This window comes from Equus caballus, chromosome 16, assembly GCF_041296265.1.
Source record: "Equus caballus isolate H_3958 breed thoroughbred chromosome 16, TB-T2T, whole genome shotgun sequence".
Taxonomy (NCBI): Eukaryota; Metazoa; Chordata; class Mammalia; order Perissodactyla; family Equidae; genus Equus; species Equus caballus.
Window position 1 is genome coordinate 41,222,254 of NC_091699.1, and position 14,008 is coordinate 41,236,261.

Consider the following 14,008-nt stretch of genomic DNA (forward strand, 5'->3'; position numbering starts at 1 on the left):
TGGGTTTGTTTTGGGGGATGGCGTTGTGTTGTGTTTCGGTTTGTTTTTCCAGGCAGTGATTGTGGTATTTCGTTCCTGATGAAGCTGCTTGAATTCCCACCCTGAACCCCCGTGCCAAGGCCAGGAGAACTCTGTGGGGAACAGACACTCACAGCCAGGCCAGAGCCAGCTCTCCGGGTAGCTCCGCAGCCAGGCAAGACTTTAGACTCATTTCCTCCCAGTGAGACTTTAAATTAACTTCCTCCTTCCTGGTGAGATTGTTTAAAAGGGCAGGGAGAGTTTATGGCAGCCCTTGACAAAGAGGGGCAGAGTCCGAGCAGGCCCAGGAGGAGCTGATCCACCCGAGGTGCCCATGAGTCACCCTGTCCCTCCCTCCGTGCCTGCTGCACCTACACGGCCCGCCTGGGAGGCCCCAACCCCTCCGAGAACCAGGAGGCTGGACTCTCTTAGCAGCTGGTCCAGGGTCGTGGTTGGCTGGGTCGGGGGTCCAAGGCACCAGCTGGACCATCTCGCCTTCTCCACTGAAGCAGGAAAGTAAGAGCCTTGAGCCCTCAGGTACGTTTCCACCAGAACAGAAAAGGCTATACCTCTGGGTCCACATTATTGAGAGAAAGGAAAATGGAGGTGGGGTGGGTGGAAAATAAGGAGTGAAAGAGCCTGAGAGAGAAGGATGAAAGGAGAGGAAATCAATCAAATAATCAAAGAGATTTCTGAAATCAGACTCAGGAAGGCAGACAGATTTCATCTGAGGGGCCAAGTCTGATCAATTAATAGTGGACCATGATGAGGATTCTGAGGCTGGGTTCAGGCTCAGTGCAAAGGTATGCCATGATCGATTAGTTATGTCTGCCACGGACACAAGAATGGGGTGAGGCGTGCAAGCCAGGAATTTGATCACCCACATTGCAGCCATTTTCCCTTAACCACAGGGGCTCTTTGATATCTATCCATTCAAAAAAATTTGAGCATCAACCATAAACCACACAAATACTTGAAGAAGGCATGAAGTAGGAAGGAATGTTGTTGTTTGGCCCCAATCCTCATTTTTCTCAGAAACTAATGACCTGAAAATTACAAAAAAGGTTCATGGTCTTGCAAGATTTTCTAGCTGTGTAGAGTCAGGCTAGTCCCTTCCTTTCACTGTCTCAATTTTCCCATCTGTAAAATGGGAGTAATAGTCTGGCTATCCCCCATTAGTTCTGTCTATGCACCTAGGATAATAATCACTAAAACACATAAAATAGCACCCATTATGTGCCAGGCTCTGTGCTAAGTACTCTCTATATAATAACACATTTAATCTTTATATCGCCTCTATGAGGAAGGCACCAGTATTACTCCCATCTTGCAGATGGGGAACTGAGGCCCTGCGAGATTAAACTTGCCAGGCAGTGTGGCTGCAAAAGATGTGCTCCCTCAGCTGTGCTGCACCGTCCCCACAATGCACCTGATTCTGAGTCCATGGCTGGAAGAGAGCTGGTACAGCGTGTCCTTCCAGAAGATTTATTCAATGAGGATTAATTGAGCACTTCCTGCATGTCAGATAAACAGGATACAATGACTAACAGGACAGCATAATAAAACAGATATGGTTTTAAGGAGAAAGTAAAAAACAATTTGCACAGATGGTCATTTTGAAACAGTTTTGACATGTGCCATAAAGGAGATGGTCCAGGAGTCAGAACAGACCTCTTAGACTAAATTTCCCAAGGAATGCTAGCAGAGGTAGCAAGGCAGGGGAGGTAAGCATTTGGCCCATTGCAGAATCTAAGGGAAGGGGCAGAAGGAGGAGGAGGCGGCCATTCTGCACTGAGAAGGCAGGAGCTGGTGGTGGGAGATGAGGTCAGCGAGGTAGTCACGCCCAAGTGTGGGGAGGAGTTTGGCTTTGCCCAGTGTTTGCTCCAGTCTGTCCATCTCTCTGTTTGCTCTAGAACATCTGCCAGCCCCCATACTTGCTGGCCACTACCCATGCGAAGCCAGGCCAGGCCAGGCCAGCCCATATTAGACGGGCTGGTCTCACCCAAGGAGGAGCAGCTGCCAAGCCCAAGGACATGTTGGCAAACCACGGCTTCCAGCATCCCCCACCCCAGGGAGTGCCCCTAAGCTCTGTAGGCTCCCAACTTCCTATTGGAAGGGAGTTCCAATGGGCCTGTGTGTAAACATGGAGTTGAGCTCAGAGAGAGGTGTGCAAACAGTGACCATGAGACAGAAACCCCCGTGGCAGCTGCCTTTCCTTGAATGAGAGCAGCCCATCCAATATTGGCAAGCTTGGTGCTTCCTGTGGGGAGTAGCCAGCCTGGAAGGGTGAGGGGGTCCTGGAGCCCCCACCCAGCCTGGAGGGGGGTGGGAACGCCCAGGTGTGCTCCCCGAGGGTGTGGCCTGGGGAGCCAAGGATGGAGAAGTCATGGGGAAGGTCCTGCCTTTGGAGTGTGGATCCCAGCTCTGCCTGTTTTCCAGCTGTGTTACCTTGGGCAAGTTGCCTCACCCGCCTGAGCCTCCCTTATCTTAAAATGGGGATATTAATAACTTCCTGAGGCGGTTAACTTTTGTGGATTTTGCAGAAGACAATGTAAAGCACCTACCAGGATACCTGGCACCTATTAGGTGCAGAATACAGGCTGGTGCTGTTGTCAAAGCTGAACACTGCTGTGTGCCGGGCGTTATCCGTGGTGCTAGGCATTTAGAGATGGCTGGACGCTCTCTCAGGAGCTCACAGGCTACAGATCAAACAGTGGATGGATAACTGAGCAGGAAGGGAGTGATGGGCACTGCGAGAGATGTGTGTCAGTTCTATATGATCAACACGAAGAACATCATAACAGGTGTTTGTATGGAGGGTTGACTGTGTCTAGAATGGTGTCAAGTACTCTACGTGGACTATCTTGCTTAAATACAATAACTTTGCATAGTAGGTCTTATTGTTCCCATTTTACAGAAGAAGAGCTGAGGCCTGAGGAGGTGAGGTAATCTGCCCAAAGCAGCAGGGCTAAAAATGGTAGAGAGAGGCTTTGCACCCAGCCGGTCCAGCTCTGGGGTCCAGGCACTCCACTGCCCCCCGCCCCTTCTCTCCCTACACACACATACCGAGACCACACAGGCCACAGCAGCGAGACCTCACACAAGAGGCCGCATTCCACAAAATACAGGATTCAACAGGAGAGAGGTGAGGGCTGCCTAGTGGAGAAAATGATCAGAGTCATGGAGGTGGGAGCTGGGAGTCAACCAAGAGGGCGAGAGGGAGCCTGGGACCCAGGCACAACGCCAAAGACTTGGCTCTCCCTGCAGACACAACCATTTCTGTGTTAGAGGAATATTCCAGTGAAAAATGTCAGGAGTAATATGGCTTCTGGTAGGGAAGCCATCAGGAGACCATTGCTAAAGACACAGAGAAAAAGTCAAGAGTTGGCCTGAATTTTTAGGCCTCCGCAGGGGCTGAGATGTCCAAACCTCAGGGGTTAAGGCGTAAGCCGGGAAGTTAATTTGAGTCTTTCTCACATGTGGTTTCTAACTGTGGTTTAAAATGGGGAAATCCTTGTGTGCCAGGTAGTACTCTTCTGGGTGTGGGTGACAAAAAAACAAATCAAAGCAGCCCAACACATAAAGGACCTGTATTGGCTCACATAATGGAAAACTCTGGAGATAGTTCTGACTTCAAGCAAGGCTGGATCTAGGGGCTCAAATGCCATCCCAGAACTCTGTCACTATCTCTGGGATCCCTTCCTGCACATTGCCTTATTCTCAGGCAGCGTCTCCTCACATGGTGGCAGAGATACCCAACAACCTCTCCAGCTCTAAGTCGTCTTGTCTCAGCAAACCCCAGCAGAAAAGCAGTTCCTCTTTCCTGACAAGTCCCTAAAAAGCCCTGCAAAGCTCTGATCGCCTCAGCTTGGGTCACCTGCCCATCTCTGATCCCATCTGCGTGATCAAGAGATGGAGCACACGCATCAACTAGGCCTGGTCCACATGGCCACACTTGAGGCAGAGAAAGAGGTCAGCCCTACCCAACTGCATGGTGGGGTAGGGGATAGGAGTTCCCAGGGGAAAATCTGGGTGGTCACCAGAAGAGGGAGGAATGGATGGTGGATGACTTTGGATGACCAGAGTAACAGATGTCCACCAGACTCTCACTCTAACCATCCCTATTTCATTTAATTACAGTTACTAAAGTAAGAGATGGCAATATTCCATGTCATTCTACTTGTGTGATCTTGGGCAGGTCTCTTAATCTCTCTAAGCCCCAGTTTCCTCTTGGGCAAAATGTAGTTAGTAAATCAATCTGCCTCACAAGATTGTTGGGAAGACTAAATGAAAGGACACAGGGCTCAAAACTGGCAGACTAATAATACTAATACTTATTAGAATCATTTTTATGATTATTATTCTTTCTCCTTCAGACATCTCTGGATCCCACACCTCCCTCAGTTAGACTTACCTCCCAATACCTTCCCAAGATCCCATTGACTTCTCTGTGGAGGCCACCATCTTGGTTAATCAAAGAGGCCAAGACTCAGCTGCCTGGGATGGAAAGGAATAGAATTACCCACTGGGTCTGAGGTGAATTTCCTCATGCTTGACCTGCTGAAGAGATTCAGACAGGCCAAGAGCAGGCCCGCCATGGCTCAGGGATGAACCCAGGTGCTCCAGGCAGCCCCACCCTGATCCAATCAGTCCTCTCTGGTGACGCACAGCCAGGCTTTCAGCAAAGAGAAATTCTGGTAGCACAAATTGGCCTCTCGGGCTAGTGTACCCAAAGATGCCCAGCAGCGTGGGATCACCCCATCCCCTCAGGTGCTGGAGGGGAGTGACAGGGGCTGCGTATTTAGTCAGACGACTCCTTCCTCTCTCTGGCTGCTCTGTCAGGGCCTGGAAGAACCCATTCCCCATTTAAACACACTTTTTTCTCATCCTGGAGAGATTTGTGCCTCTCTGGGAAGGAGGGTGGAGGACACAGCTGGCATCCCCAAGAGAGAGGGCAAAGGGCTTGCTTGATTAACAACTGTCACGGAGCACTCCCTCCATACTGTATGCTTTGGGTGCATTCTTATATTTAATCTTCACTAAAATAGGGATTGTGATGACCGTGTACAGACAAGGAAACTGCAGCTGAGAGAGGATTGTATCCACAGTCCAATGGCACAACTCAGACCGGGCTCCAAAGCCCCCATTCTTTTTTTTTCCTGAATTGCTAACATAATGTTGTAGTTTGTTTCATTTATTAATTTGTTTATTTATTTACTTTTATTGAGGCAACATTGATTTATAACATCATACAGGTTTCAGGTGTACAACATTATAATTCGACATCTGTTTATATCATAGTGTGCTCACCACCCAAATTGTGGTTTCCACCTGTCACCATGTCATTGACTCCCTTTACTCTGTTCACTCTCCCCCGACCCTTCTTCCCCTCTGGTAACCACCAATCTGTTGTCTGCTTCTATGACTTTGTTTTTGTTTTGTTTTGTTGGTTTGGTTTGGTTTGGTTTTTTATCTTCCACATAAGAGCGAAATCATAGGGCGTTTGTCTTTCTCTATCTGACTTATTTCACTTAGCATAATACCTTCAAGGTCCATCGATGTTGTTGCAAATGGCAATATTTCTTCTTTTTTATGGCTGAATAGTACCCCATTGTGTCTGTATATATATATATATATATATACTACATCTTCTTTATCCATTCACCCATTGATGGACACTTAGGTTGTTTGCAAACCTTGGGTATTGTGAACAATGCTGCAAAGAATGTAGGGGTGCAGATATTTTTCCAAATTAGTGCCAACATCCCCACTCTTAGCCACTATGTCATACAGACTCACAATCCCCAGACCATTTGAGGTCTCTGCAGACCTGAAGTGTAAATATGGCTAGAGCTGCCATTTACTGGGCCTCCCAGGTGCCGGGCACTGAATGAGGCACCTTCAAGTGATAATCCAGTCAGGTGTACTGGCAAGAAAGTCCCTCTGAAAACCCACGTGAGGACAGAGGACAGGCAGCTGAGCCCTGCAGAGCAAGCAGGGGCTGGTGGATCGGCCCCCTGAGGGGGAATCTGGCTGGCAAGGAGGGAGGAGGGACGGAAGCTTAGACACTCTCTCTTATCCCACAGAAGCCTTCCTTCTCCACCACCACTGATGAGCCAAAGCCAGGCAGGCTGGAGCTCAGCAAAAGCAGCACCAGGGCTCATGTCCACCCTGGGCTCAGAGGGGCTACACCTAGAGCTGGGATGGGCCAACCATGTTCCATGGCCAAATCCAGCCCGCCATCTGTTTTTATCAATAAAGTTTTATTAGAACACAGCCACGGTCAGTCATTTACATACAGGTGCTTTCCCGCTACAATGGCGGAGTTGAGCAGTTGTGACTGAGAACATGCAGGCTACAAAGCCCAAAATAGTTCCTTTCTGGTCCTTTACAGAAAACTGCCAAGCCCTGGGCTAGAGGAGTAGAGCAAAGTGGTTAAGACTGTGGGCTCCTGGTTCGTCTCTGCCTGGGCTTGTCTCTAAGATCTTGTCTTTCTCTGACTCTTAACAGCTATCAGACCTGACCGCTCTATGCCTCGGTTTCCCCAAATTCCTCATTGAGCTGCTACAGGATTAAATTAGTTAAAATAAGGAAGAGTCTCAGAGCAGCACTTGGCACATGTGTTTGTTGTCTTATTCTGGGAAACGTCCCAGGAACATGGAGTTAAAGCCCTCAGAATCCGGCGCCTCCTCCTATCTTCTTGCATCTCCTGCTGTGCGGCCCTGCATGGCCCAATAATTCTACCATTGGCCAGAGCTAGAGAAAGCCATTAAAACCAATAAATAAAATTAAAACAAGACAGAATGGAAATAATGGGCTTATTTCCTTCCAAAATAAATGTCACTGGAACAAATTGTTTGAGCCACCAGCCTTATTGTTTATAGATTTATTTGCTGTTTATCTCCCTCTGTGTTGGTGGCATGATCAATAATTGCCTATAAATACCAGGAGTTTACAAGGAGGACCACATAGAGAATGAGAGGCAGCCTCTGGTTACTTTGATCACCACACACAAGCCTGGCCCACGACCGTCAGTGTTCAGGACGGCCTTGGGGGGATGACTGGAAACTCAAGGCTAGGGGCAACTGGGTCTGGGCAGGGTCACAGTCATCCCCAGCTCCCAGGTGGGACTCTCAGCGATGCCCTGACTCATGGGTATGTGTGCCTGCTTGCCTGTGCAAGCAACCATGTGCAAGTGCCCACGTGTGTCTGTCAATATGTCTGTCACTTTCAGTCCCTTAGTGTCTCTGCTTCTTTTTGTTCTGTTCATGTCTTTCTACTCAATCTCGTCTCTTTCTTCCTGAATCTGTCCCCCTTAGACCCGGTCACTGCCTCGGTAGTGTTTCCATCTCCCACACCCAGGCGTGCAGAATTGGTCCCTTGCAATGAACCCTCGCCCACGCATGGGTGGAACAGAAAGAAACCCACGGAAGAACAGACAGTGGCCCCCTGGCTTTGGTGACATTTAGTCCACAGAATTTCCCGGGGTGACAAGGAGAACGGCCCAAGATGAGTTTCCAGAAGCAGTTAGCCAGATTCCAAAGTCTGAGCAGATCCTCTGGACAGAGTTCAACTTTGGAGAAAACGCTTGGTCGTTGGTTAGAAAGGAAGAAGCCAGTTAGATGGAGGGAGCAGGTCTTGGGTGTTTTTTGCCTTTTTCTTCCCTTACTTTCTTTCTCAAACAGAAAGTCACTCACTTCCTTTTAACACTCACCGCACACGTACTGCGTGCCTCGGTACTAGCACCAGGGACATGGGTCAAGAAGGCACTCAAGAGCTGCCGCCTGGAAGGGAAGCCAGCCCAAAAGTCAGGGCTGACCGTGAAGCGTGATAAGGTACCTCGATGGAAGGATTCTCAGAGGGCCAGGGAAGGGCCAGGAGCAGGGGTCAGAGAAGGCTTCTTGGAGCAAGTGCTGCCTTCTCCAAGCTGAACTGAGGTTCCATCACTGGCCCTATTTATTCTTCCTGTGCCCCCTCCTCACCCTCAGAGCAAAGCCCAAGGTCATTACCCCAGTCCTCAGGCTCTAATGATTCAGTCCCCTCCCCCTTCCCTTTGGTCTCTACCATCAGGGTGTCATGTTCTGCCTCTCCTCTGAGCCTCTGCACATGCTGTTCCGTCTACCTGGAACATCTTCCAGAACTTCATCTGCCTAGATGTCGCTTCCTATAGGAAGTCTTCTCTGATAGCCCCCTGGGCCAGGAGCTCCCCTGAAGGAAGCTCTACCAGAGCACCTATCCCACTGCTCTGTAGCCATCCACATTCTGGTCTCTACCCCCACACTGTGTGTTTCCAGAAGGGGAGAACCTTGTTGGTCCTCTGCTCTGTCCCCCCAACCCTCGCCTAGCGATGGCACAGAAGCGATTCTCAGGAAATGCAGTAGGATGAATAACTGAGTTGGATTAAAGAAAAAGATGTCACAGATCTTCAAATAACTCCCTATCAGGCAGATTGGAAGGGCTCACACCTGCTCAGCTCGTGACCCTGTGACGTCTTGAGCTCGGCTGTGAGAAGAGAGAGGCTTCGGCCACATCCAGTGTGTTTCCTCTGGTTCCTGAAGGCCGATGCCATGGGGAGGACCCAACTCCAACTCTACCTGGCCCTCCATTCCACACTGAGAAGGCCCCACTCCAGGTGACAAATCTCGCATGACAACCCAGAGAGGTTAGAGGAAAAGTGTGAGCTCTCCTCTGCTCTTAGCCAGAAAAAGTGCTGTGCTTGCTTTAGAAGGTCCACCATGGGGGGCTGGCGGGGGATTGCCAAGTGGCTACCCAGATGCTCATATCTGCCATCCCTGCCCCAAATGATCATTTGCTCAAATGAAGGAAAACTCAAGCCCTCAGTGGCATCTAATCATCGTCCCTGAGGCCAGGACACTTTAAATCATCCTTTGAGTTTAAATTAAATACCTACTTTTTGAGAGTCAAGCCTTGCTCCTTGGCACACAGAGCTCACTCACACCCATTTCCCTCCCTTGTTTGGATGTGGTGAGCCTGGGTCAGCCCCGGGCCTGCGTTTTCACCCTCTGCTGTCTGCAGTCGATGGTGTGAATCCCAGCTCTGCTACCACAGCTGTGAAGGCGTGGGTACGGTGCTTACTCTCTTCAAGCCTCAGCTTCCTCCTCTAAAAATCGGAGATACCGGTGTGTCCAACTCATAGGGTTGCTATGGGGATTTGGCAGGATATATGTGCAAAGTCTCAGCCTGCTTCCGGATACACAGTAAGCACTCAATAAATGGTAGCTGATTTTATTTTAGCTAAAGCAAGTCTTACTCAAGAGCTCACCAAGAAAACAGTCTGGTCCTTCTCTCCTGAGAGAGCTGCAGGGAGGGGTTCCCCAGGGCTTGGGGTTAAGACAAGAAGAAAAGTCAGAAAAACACGCTCCTGGGAAGATGTGGAGGTGGCTCGCCCTCCTGAGGGTGGGATGACACAGGTTGTCACCCCAGGGCAAAGGTAACAGGAAGGTGAGGGATTTCCCAGGCAGGAAGGCCCTGGGTGGGCTTGGGAGGGAAGAGACCCCTGCCCCAGGCTAGGCCCTTTCTTTGGGAGAGCCCTTGGTCCAAAGTAGGGAGAAGGGTGGTGCTGTGGGAAGACAGGGGGCCCAGGACCGGGAAGCCCAAGGGGAGGGAAGGACAGATGGATTTTCTGCTGTTTTGAGCTCGTTTCTTCATAGGTAGACCCTAAGCAAAAGATACTAGGGAAAGTAGTTTTTCTGGGAAGTGACCCCAGATGGCACTGGCAGGGGAGTGGGGAAGTGAGACCAGGAAGGGAAGGATGCTAGAAAGGGTGTGGTACCCAACAGGCTACTGTGGGCAACTGAGGCCCAATGCCACCGTGGGACTCTGGGCATGGAGCAGGTCACATCTCAAATCTGCCCCACTGTATTCATCGGCTCAGGCTGCCCGGGCTGAGCACCACAACTGGGCGGCCTGAACAACAGAAGCATATTGTCTCACGGTTCTGGAGGCCGGAAGTCTGAGGTCAGGCGTCGGCAGGGCCACGGTCCCTCTGAAGGTGCTGGGCAAGGAGCCTCCCCTACTCGCTTCTGGTGGCTCCATGGCTGGTGGCAGCGTAACTCCAGTCTTGCCACAGCGTTCTCTCTGTGCAAGTCTCTGCGTCTGAATTTCCCCTTTTTCAAAGGACATCAGTCATGTTGGCTTAGGGGACCCCCCCTACCGACCTCATTTTAACTAATTACATCTGCAACCCATTTCCAAATAAGGTCACGTTCGGAGGTACTGAGGGAGTTAGGACTTCAACGTATGAAATTGGGGGAACACAATTCAACCCATAAAACCCACCTAGGGATGAGAAAGCTAGGGTATTATCCTCAAACTCGCAACCACACTGGCTGAGGGCGGTTCCTGGCCAAGAGAAAGCCCTCAAGTGGGGTGTCACAAGTTCTCGTGATAGACCACTAAGGGCATAAGGAATAGTGAGCGTCTGCTAGTTTCTTCTTCAGGAAACCTCTAAGATAGGAGTAGAAATAGATTTCTTCTGCCTCAGTGCTCTGTTGTTCTGAGGCTAGGTTCCTGATCGGTTGTTGATGTCTGCCGTGGGCACCGGAGGACCAAGAGGCAGAACGTATGCCATGAGTTTGCCATCTTTTCCCAGGGGTGTCTGATGGGGTTTTCCTGCTTTGTGGAGTCCCAGGCTCTGGATCCTGAGTAGTAATTCGCGGTGTGGCTCTGGGCAGAGAGGAGGGAGCTGATTGCCAGTAGGTGCTGGCAAAGCTGAAGGACTAAAGCTAACAGAGGGCAGTCAGGAAGGCATAGCTGGTGCTAACATCAGCCTGATTTCCCCAGCTCCACATCTGGCCTCAAGTTCACACACCCTCAGAACTGACCTGCTGAACAGATAGCAAAGTTGAACCTGTGGCTAATGCCTCTGTCAGGGAGCAGGCAGAGCATGTCCACAGAGCTCAGATGCCATTCTACCTGTAACTCAAGGCTGATTCAGAGGTGACTGTTGGCTGAGCCCAGATCCCTTTGATGAGCTAGGAAACAGCTTCTGAGCTCTGTCCTTCCAACAACAAAGGGCTGCTTGGGTAAGGAGCTGAGGCCAAGGAAGGGTCATCCAAGTGGACAGGGCAGGGAAGGATAGCCCAAGTAGAGAGGACAGCATGTGCAAAGCTGGAGAGGGAGAGAGCCTCCTTCAGGGTGGTTCTGAGGCCTGGAGAAGTGTGTGAAGTACGGACAGCCTATGATGAGTTTGGCAAGGTCAATCTCACGTCAGGGGTCAAATCATGCAAGACCTTATAAGGCACGTGATATACTGTGGCCTTTATCCTGAGAGCAATAGGGACAACAGACCAGATTTAAGCAGGGGAAATACCCACTTATTTCCCCATCAAGGTGCTCTCCCCTACCCTCCCAACCTGGAGAGAGAGAGTAACCCTTTCTCCATTTGTCTTGGCTCTGGGACAGGTCATGGTTGAGCTGAAAAGCACCTGTGTACAGAGAGCTCCAGGAAACAGGAATAAGCTGACATTCCAGCTCCTGTAGAGCCCTTAAGAAATGTCTCAAACAAGCAGGTAGAGAGACGCTTTGATGGCATTTTGGTTCCACAGAAAGAACAAACATCCGTGTAGGAATCCTGCCATGGAGGTGCGCTAGCAGGATGCAGCAGGGTGAGTGGGAACTGCCAACAGGGAGAGGATGGAGCAGTGGTACCAGGGCAGCAAACCCCTTCTAGACAGGTGTCCTCCCAGCCCAACTCCCCTTTCAGGGCAGGTAGATAGCATCACTCTTACTTTACGAAGGAGGAAGCCCAGGCGCAGAAAAGTACGTCCCCAAAACGCACAACTAGTAAGCGACAGACCCAGGTCTGTCTGATCCCAAAGTCCATCCTCTTTCCTGACATCACAGGCTTTTTACTGCCTGATTCTTTCAAGACCAAGACCACATGCACGGCTCCCACTGCTCAGCACTTGCGTCTGCATCTTCTGGCAGGACTCAGCCCCCACAGGAGGTGATGCGTTGTAGTGGTTGAGAAGAGGACTCCAGCAGCCCAGGCTTGCAGACATCTGACTCAGCATCCCCGAGGAGAAAAGAGCTTCCCTCTCCCCAGTTTCCATAGATCTATCCCAGGAAAACTCTGATTGGCCCTGCTTGGGTCACACACTCCCTCCTGGACCAATTACAAGGAAATCACAGGGCTCTGATTGGCCAGCCCCTTTTGACAGGGTGAAGTGCCATGAGAAATGGCCCCCCATCCAGGACCACAGGTGGGCATTTAACCTTGACTTGGAGGATCAGGGAAGACTTCCCAGAGGAAGTGACTTCTATACCGAGACCTAAAGGATGAGTAGGAATGTTCCAGGCAAAGAGGCAGAGGAACAGTGTCCAGACAGAGGGACTAGAAATGCAAAAGCCTCCGAATGCTCCAGAGTATGTCTTGCTCACAGTTATATCCCCCATCCCTAGTGCACAGCCTGCCTTCCCATGAGGGCTCAGAGAATGCTTCAGGAATGAAATTCACAATCAGCTGTGTTGCCTTAGACAAGTCACTTGCCCTCTCTGAACTTCAGCTTCCTTCTCTATCTGGTGGTTTAATCATCCTAACCTTCAAGGACTATGCAAGAATCCAATTCATCCAGTCCCCAGATAATCATCGAGCACTTTCTCAGTGCTCAGCACTGCACTGGGCCTGCTGGAGATAAGGCCTGCCGTGGAAGAAAAGAGCTGGCTTGGGGCTTCTGCACATGGCCAGACCTGCAGCGGGAAATCAGAAGGGGCCCAGGGGGAGAATCAGGACAAAGAGAGAGACTCAAGGACAGTAAAGGTAGACAATGGGCTCTCCGGACAGGGACGAATCGGCCAGTTGTCAGCAATTTGTGCCTTCCTTCTCCCTACCCCCACACTCCGTCCCTACTTCCCATCCTCCACTCTCCCATGCCACCTATCTTCTGAGCACATACTACCCTGAGGCCCCTGCATCCATGCCTGGGTGCCCAGGTCTGCATGCAGGACAGTGGGACCTTTCTCCCCAGGCCTTTGTCCTACAGCTTCATAACCTGATTAACAGGTTGCGACAATCCCAGAAGGAACAAAGAGGAAAGAAACTATTTCAGGTTTGGGTGACTGCGGAGGAAATTCTTGCCCCACCCTGCCTAGCTGGCCCAGGCGCATTTCTCCCTCCCTCCACCCCAGCAGGCCAGTCCTGGGCTCCAGCTCCAGAGCACTCACGGGTTGCCAGGGTGAACCAGTTGGGGACTCAGGAGAGCAGGGAGCCCTGCAGGTGCTGAGGGGGTAGTCGGGGACTCAGCCAGGAGGGGCATCAGGTGGCAGAGCCCTCGCCACCCCTGCCTCTGCCCAATCCCTGCCCTGAAGCCAGAGGCCCTGCTTGGCATGGACATGACAGCGAGAGGCTAGCCCCCTGCCCAGGTATGTGCCACCCACCCCCTCTCTTTGTCCTCTCTCTCTTCTCTCTCTCTGAATGTCACCGTCTCTCTCTCTGTCTGAACCTGAGTGTGTGCATGTCGCGAGCATTTGTTCTTTCTTTCCATTCTGTCCTCTGTCCCTCTTTCACGGCTCTGTCTTGTTCTCTCTCTCCTTCTGTCTCTCTCTCTCTGCCATCCCCCTCTACTCCTGTCCTTGCCTTTTCTCTCTAGCTATCTCTCTGTGCACTCTCTCTGCAAAAATCCATGACTGTTTGTCTTTCTATCCATACCTATCTGACCCTGTCCTTGTTCTTCCATCCTGCCCAGCCCCCAGCTCTCCTGGGTCCTCCACACATGGGGGACCCCACAGAATGTCCTTCGAGCCTCATCCAGCTATAGACCCCCAAGAACATTCAAAAGCATAATATATTTTTGTATCTAAAAAAAAGGAAAAGGTTGGTAATTTGACCTTCACGAAGTTAAAGTTCTACAAAATTTCTGCGGGTGGGGCCGGGCAACGCTCAGCTTTCTCACCTGGAAGGCCTCCCTTTCCTTCCCAGAAGGAAGAGGGGTAGGGCCAGGCTCGGGGGAGGGTTTTTATAACTCTCAGA

The 14,008-nt window shown here is 50.8% G+C and overlaps 1 protein-coding gene across 5 annotated transcripts in view; it reads left to right on the top strand.

Annotated features, from left to right (window-relative positions):
* The first annotated feature begins 259 nt into the window (after nucleotides 1-259).
* The window catches only part of FAM3D (FAM3 metabolism regulating signaling molecule D), a 37,163-nt gene continuing 23,414 nt past the window's right edge, over nucleotides 260-14,008 (top strand). For 2 of the 5 annotated variants that reach the window (XR_011427268.1, XM_001488820.7), the window contains exon 1: nucleotides 260-555. The gene's annotated coding sequence lies outside the window, so the exon portion shown is untranslated. Of the gene's footprint in view, nucleotides 556-13,138; nucleotides 13,402-14,008 lie in introns of those variants that run through there. The other 3 variants (XR_011427267.1, XR_011427270.1, XM_023620177.2) reach the window with 2 other exon arrangements.